This window comes from Seriola lalandi, unplaced genomic scaffold, assembly GCF_002814215.2.
Source record: "Seriola lalandi dorsalis isolate HSWRI2012SDOR001 ecotype SW California unplaced genomic scaffold, Sedor1 jcf7180002054763, whole genome shotgun sequence".
Classification (NCBI taxonomy): Eukaryota; Metazoa; Chordata; class Actinopteri; order Carangiformes; family Carangidae; genus Seriola; species Seriola lalandi.
In genome coordinates this window covers 912311-919564 of record NW_019525316.1, presented here as the reverse complement: position 1 = coordinate 919564, position 7254 = coordinate 912311, and positions in this window count along the sequence as shown.

Genomic DNA, 7254 nt, shown 5'->3' with positions numbered 1-7254 from the left:
CACACAGTAACAGTAAGCTCATGCATAGAGACTTCCACTTCTTTAACTTGCGTAAAAAAAAAAACCCACACAGTATTAAAATATGTATCGAGCACTGGTTTACAGTGTTTCATTTATTTTGACCTCAAGGCTGTCACCTCTGAAGTTCTCAAATCAGCAGCCCTGTTCCACCTGTAAATAAAATGTTATTTTTAAGCTTTTCACAGTGTGCAATACATCAGATGTTTGGATAATGTCTGGCTGTTCAGAATAAAAGATTTATTCATTTATTCAGCTAAACTGAACTGCTTCAGTATGAAATTGCATTATGACAGCTGTCTGTCTGGAACGCCCCGCACTCCAAAACTAGTCCCAGCCTATCTACATTTTGATTATGACAATAAAGAGTTATTCACTCTCCAGTTTACTTTTTCAAGTAATTCTTTGCAGCATCAACAACCAAACATGAGTTAGATGTGTATTTGGAAGCAGTATACTTGCTTATATTGCTGAGAGTTTAACCTTAAAGTTACATAGACATTTTCTGCTTAGATGGGTCTTAAAAATTGGCTCTTGAAATTATTCCTGCATACATGAAAGTTATGTAGATAATATAATCTCTTGTATTGTCACTGTGTTAAAGCGTAGGTCAGTGCGTGGGTGGATTGAGTTCATGGAAAATTACATCAGGTCATCAGGAAGTGTTGCTGCATCCCATAGACATCTCCTCATCTATCACTGTGGTCAGCTGTTAGTTAACTATGTACCCCTTTCATGTACAAACAAGCCCTATTTTCACCATACTAAGAAAAGTTATATAAAGAAGACATTTGTACATAACTCTATGTTGTAGCATGTGATGTAAGATTTTTAAATACAGATTATCCTTTTTACTGTTTTTACTTTTTAATTTTCCAAAACACCAGACTCGTACTTTTGAAATCAAGTTTTCTGTCTGTAAATCCTGAAGAGTAATATACATGCAGCTGGTTTTGTGTTCCATGCTGGTAACAAAATTTTATGTAAATAAAAAATATTATTTTATACATCACAGTACATTATTTTCCACATTTTCTCTACCTCTCTTACTTTTGTAGCCCACAGCTACAAAGTGAGTTTAGAAGAAACACTGCTGTCCACACTCTGTACTGAGCCATGGCTTGGCAGGAGTGTGAAAATCGAGAAGAGCTTTAGTCAAAATGCCAGCCTACAGATCACTAAAAGCTTTCCACTCAGGGTTTTCCTGGGCTTTTAGAGAGGCTTAGGTGGTAACATTGCCAGTGGGGTGGGTTTTACACAGGGAGAGGGTGCTTCGAACTCCCTAAGAGCACAGAAACCTTTAGAAATGAAGTTGAAGGAAATTATTTAATAACGACAGGAAAATAATGAAATTTGTCTTTGAAAAGGAGATGTAAAATATAGTATGTGCATTTCATTTGATGGCCTTGAGAAACTGTACATGGTGATACAGTACATGGACAATATTACAGCCACCAGTCACAAAATGGCAGAAGTTATAAAATTTTGCTAAAATTAACATAGTATCACATAATGTGAAAATATGTAATGTAAGAATAGTTTAGTGCTAATGCATGTTTTAGTTTTAACATGAGCTTTGGCTTTGCAGGAATTTGCAGGTGAAAACACTAACCATAGGCAACCAGGCCAAATACTAATGGAGCCATGAATAGTGGCAGGGACCACAGGTGGTGCAGGGGTTAAGATTCAATATCCAAGCTGGCCCAGGATTGAACCCTGCTGAACCCATCTCTCCTTCCAGTTTCAGCTTTAATCTGAATGTGACAGAGAGTCTGAGTTTACAGGAAAGAAGGACATAGCAGCGGGAGGAAAAGAGAAAACAAAACAAACCAAAGTAATAAGGAACAGCTGTGTATCCAATTGCTGAGCTACAGCTTAAGTTGGCATGATTATAATTATTTTTTAGATATTGCAATCACAGTCGTTAAAGGAAGACTCAGCTATTTGTGTTATGGGTACACATTGCACATTGAATGGTTATTATTGGGCAGATAGACTTAAATAACATGTACATCCCCAGGATATTCAATCAAATGAAAAATACAGCAGACACCTACGGTACATACAGGCAAATTGCACAATTATTAATCATGTGAACACATAATCAATTACATTTAGGAATCACTATTTGTATGCTCTATTGTAGTTCAGTGTACATTACTGGTCAAAAGTTTTAAATCACCCTAATTTTTCCAGTTTTTATCCTAATTTCACCAGTTCAAGCCCAATGAATAGTGAACTGCCCAAGGAAAAAAGATGAACAAAACCCAAAAAATCAAGTAAATTTCATAGAAATCTGGCCGCCTTCAGGGATTAAGACATTCCAAGAAGGAAAGAAATGAAAAGAATGAAAGAAACAATTCCAACAGGTTTTTTCATGTCTTCTGTCAGCATTATTAGGACAATACTGTACTGCAGAAAGTAGTTCTGTATATTGCTATGAGAATGATGCGAAAAATACAAGTAACAAAGAAAGACAGACTGGTTGGTCAGGGGATCATCCTACAGCAAGATAATGAGCCAAAACATTAGAAGAAAACAACCAGACGGTGGTTCACATGATAAAAGAGCAGCACAGTCTCCAGACTTAAACCCTATCAAGCTGGTTTAGATGAACTGGACCAAAGGTGAAAGCAAAGCAAACTAAGTGCAACATATGTGTGGGAACTTCTTCACAGTGTTGAAACACACTTCCATCTGATTTCCATTGTAGAAAGAACGCCACAAGTGTGTTAAGCTGCTTGAATGCGTCAAAAATTTAGATTAAATTCAGTTTAAGAAGATTCCATGATTCCTTGTTATTTTAATTTCCAATTGTTTATTTTTTATGCTTAATTTCAGGAACACTGAGATATGAAATAAGAGTGAATTTGAAAATAGAGGTGTTCTGATACTGGTAGTGTTTATCTGAAAATCCTTGCAATGATGGTACCTTAAAGTGCTTTATTTAAAAGGCCTCACAAAATTAAATATCCCCTGTATAAATGGAAGAGGCTAGGTAGAGCTTGAAGTTGTCATTTCCTTTCCTCTGGACTTAGTGGACACAGTTCAAATGAGACTAGTTATCAACACTAAAGAATTCTCTGACTACTTTCCTCTTTTTTTCTCTGTTCTCCAAGAACTCTGAAGTTACACTGGCTAAAAGAGACAAAGAGAGGTAGAGGAAAGAAGGAGGTAAAAATACAGATGGACAGGGAAAAGGAAAAACGGAGGGAAAGTGTTTGTGAAAGCTAACAAAGGGGAGTTGGCTGTGTTTCAAAAGGGTGCGTGGCAGCTAAGGAGGATGAAGCGCTTCAGGATTCATTTACATCAGGCCTGACAACTGCCTCACATCTCCCCAAGAGCCACACTCCTCTGGCTTAGAGATTCCTAAAGAGGGCCCTTCTTCTAGCTCCCTCTCTTACACCCGCTCTCTGACTTTTCTTTTTCTCCCTCCTGTCTCTTTTTTTCTCTTGCCTTTTTTTCAGTCTTATTCTCTCCCGCTCTCTCTCTCTTGTGCTCTCATGCGCTTGCCAGTCTTCAATCAGCCATCATGAAAGTGTCTGTCTGGGCGTCTTAACTATCCTCTGAGAGGCAGACACTTGTCTGGGCCTGCCTTCATCCCCTAAAGGCGTTTTTTGACTTGGACTTATTTCCCTCCTCACACCTTTTCAACTTCCCTAAAGAGCTGACAACAAGTGAGAGCGACAGGGCAAGATAAACATGAGGGAAAGAGACAGGAAGGAAGATGAGAGGGGGAAGTCGTTGTCTGAGAGGGAAAAGAAAGTAAAGATAGTTATGAAAAATAGGGAGAGAGAGGGAGCAAATGAATATGAGGTAAGGGAACTCAAAAACAGAAAAAGGTGAGGGAATCGAATGACCTCATGGAGAGGAGAAAGGACAAAGCAAGGAGGACCAGAGTGGAAGAGAGACAAGGAAGATGAAGAAGGAGAGGGGGACTCTAGTTAGACAGGGAGAGTCACGTTTATCAGTAGTCCCACAGTGTGTTTCCCAAACACAGGATTTGGAGATGGGGTAAAGGGAGAGAGTGGGACAGGGCACATTAAAGTTTTTTGGTTTGATGTAAGAGGGAACTGCTCCTGCTTTGACGGTGTTGTCTGCCGTGCAGTTTTTAATATTCATGCAGCAGATCGGGAAAGGAGAGAGGAGATATTGGTCAAACAGAAAGCTAATTTGCAGCTGAGGCAGTTTAGCCTGAGGCTCTTTCTGCTACTGGGGAAATGAGCTGGAAGATTAGCTGTATGTATAATTCACACACACATGGTCACACACGCATGCATAGTGTGTGCATATAGTTTTGTAAAAAGATGCACATATTCACACACAGAGCAGCTGCCACTCTCTCTGAGACGTGTGTTTCAGCAGTAACCGGCTGCTAGGCCTTTACTGCTGCATCTGCCCCTCGGGCCGCTCCATTACATGTACTTAGGTTTCACTGTGGCACTTAGACTGTTAATGATATCCAGTAATGCTTCATGTCAATGCTGATTTTTTTAGTTGATCATCTTTTCTTTTGTTGTTTATTGTTTATTGTCATTTATGAGAATTGGTTGATATAGTGTAACAGAATTTAATGATCCTTTTTGGTTTTCTCTTCCAGAAATGATCAGATAAATAGACACCCAGTATATACACAGATTTTCATCTCACTGTGACTGATTTCCAGGTCCATGACAGACGTGTGAGTCTATTCCTGGATGGGCTTGAGGAGGATGGGACACCATTTGACACACGACCTCTGACTGCAAGACTCTTTGATATCAGCGAAGATGGTGCCATGTGGGTGGGACTCAGCTCTAACGGTAAAGATTTAATATTTTTAACATGTTAACAAGTTAGTGCTATGAGTTGAAGATTCCTCAGATCAGTACTGTACTCAGTAGTAGTGGTACTGTTTTCTTCCAAATGTATCAAAATGATAAAACAATGAATAAATCTAATTTCGTTATACATTCAATTAAAGGGTATGTGAGTTTCAATATGGCCAGCCCAGAAATGATCAATAATCAGTTACCAGTGTTTGACCATGTTTAAAACTACAGCAGAAACCTCAACTAGTAAAGCAGAAATTTTTGTTGGCTCCACCTCGATCCTCCTCAGCAGGGACCACCATCGGTTTTTTTCCACAAAGTGGAGAAAAATTACCTCTTAGTTTATCATGTCTGTATATCTTAATATGGTGTCAATGACTACTCCACCTTTATTTTCCTCCCAGCATTTATCCCCCTTCAACTACACATCTGTGATTGATTGGTGAGGCCTGGGAGCCGTCTCAGAGTCAATAGGAGAGAAATTGAGAGAAAAATGATATCCGTTCATCTCCAGGGTGATAAACGAGTGTTTTTCTTCTCGTTTATCAGGCATTGATCCCTAGTTCACTGCAGGTAGCATCTGATCAGCTGAAGATCACATCAGAGGGGGTGATCAATACAAGTGATTGGCTCGGGGGTAGAGAGGGAGAGAGTGTGTGTGTGTGTGTGTGTGTGTGTGTGTGTGTGTGTGTGTGTGTGCGCGCGCGCGCGTGTGTGTGTGCGCGCGTGTGTGTGTGTGCGCGCGTGCGTGTGTGTGAGTGAGAGAGAGAGCTGGTGGTTGGGTGGGTGTGTATAGGTGTGTGTGGTTGTTGAACCTTTGTTTGTGTTTGGAATTCTGATCAGTGGACTGATTATGCGAATGCTGATCAAATGTATTGATTAACAACTATGTGTGTTTTTGGAGGGGATCCTGCTAACTGAAAACTGTGTGTATGATAAGTACAATGATAAGTTGGCAAGGGAAAAGCTTATGCCAACCACATTTGTAAAGAGATCGATAAGGATAGCAGTTATATCAAAAGAGGAACAGAACTGTCCTGAATCAGCTGCTGATAACAGGTCAATAGTAAATTTTAAGAGAATGGACATGGGACATTAAAGTTGCTATTGGATGTTTTTTGGAATGTTTATGGTTGGCATATTTCAGCGATACCTATTCAGTGTATTTACATACATGCATTAATTACACATTTCTATATACTAATTTCCAGTCTGCCATTCCCATGCAGGATTCAGATGCCCTTCACATGCATGGGTGATTCACAGGAAACAATGCAGAATGTAATCCAGCGTTACTGTTTGTAATTCTTTTGACATTTATATTGGCCTCACTGATTACTGTTCAGCTGGATTAAGTTGTACTAATGCATTAATGTTCCTCAAAAGCATTCAATTGGCAAGTGCTGAAAGCAACCAATCATTAAAATGAATCTGCAAAACAAGACATGATTGTTTTTGGCAGGTTTAAATATTGCAGGTAGTAGTGAAACATGAGGAAACAGAGAGTTGCAGGCAACAGGTTTCAAAACTAACTTTTCAGCAATATCCTCTTACTGTATTGTTGTGTGGAAAAGTGAAATTAGATCAGAGTTGCACATGGCTTGATGGCAAAATGCCAATTGCTGACTGACTCATTTTTTAAAACAAAGGTTTTTGGTTGCACAGTAAACGGGTACACCAGTTCCTCTTATGTGGGTATTTGCAATGTAGCGGCATTTTGGAAAAAATACTGTATAAATGCGATCTATTTCCCAAATACAATTTCTGACAAAACTGTGACAAAAAAGTGTTTTAGTAATCTTAAATATTGAGAGTTCTGACAGGGCCAGTGAAGGACTGAGATGAAAAAAAGAGACAAAAATCATACATAACCCGTAGTTGCCTCTATTAACTGTCATCACTTCTAAAAACATAAAAACAAAGAAGAGGAAACTGAGAAAGACGGATGACAGAATGCAAAATACAGAGAGAAAAGACAGACCTACAGAGAGAAGAGAGAATTAAGGCTTATACCTTGCATCATCCCAGTAACAATAGAGAGAATGCTTTTCAGAGGAAGGCATAATCCCATTTCCACACGCTAAAGAAATCCTGAGCCAAAGCCTAAGGCTGCACAACCACACACTGTTCTAACACACTTACATCCCATAACACTGTCTCACTCGCGCTCTGCTTTACACACGCAAAAACCCCAACACACACACTATAGTTGGCTCAAACATGGCAAAGCCTCTCTCAAATGCAAATACACACATAGATGAACACACTTGTACACTCTCAGTTCTCTAAAGTGGGAATGTTTTTTGGAATACACACAGGAAAGCCTCAAACACACGTGCACACACTTTCACAGACAAAGCTAGACATGGCATGGGTTCTGTCGATGCTCAGAGACATTATCCGTTTTCTAAGAGTTCCTGTCAAA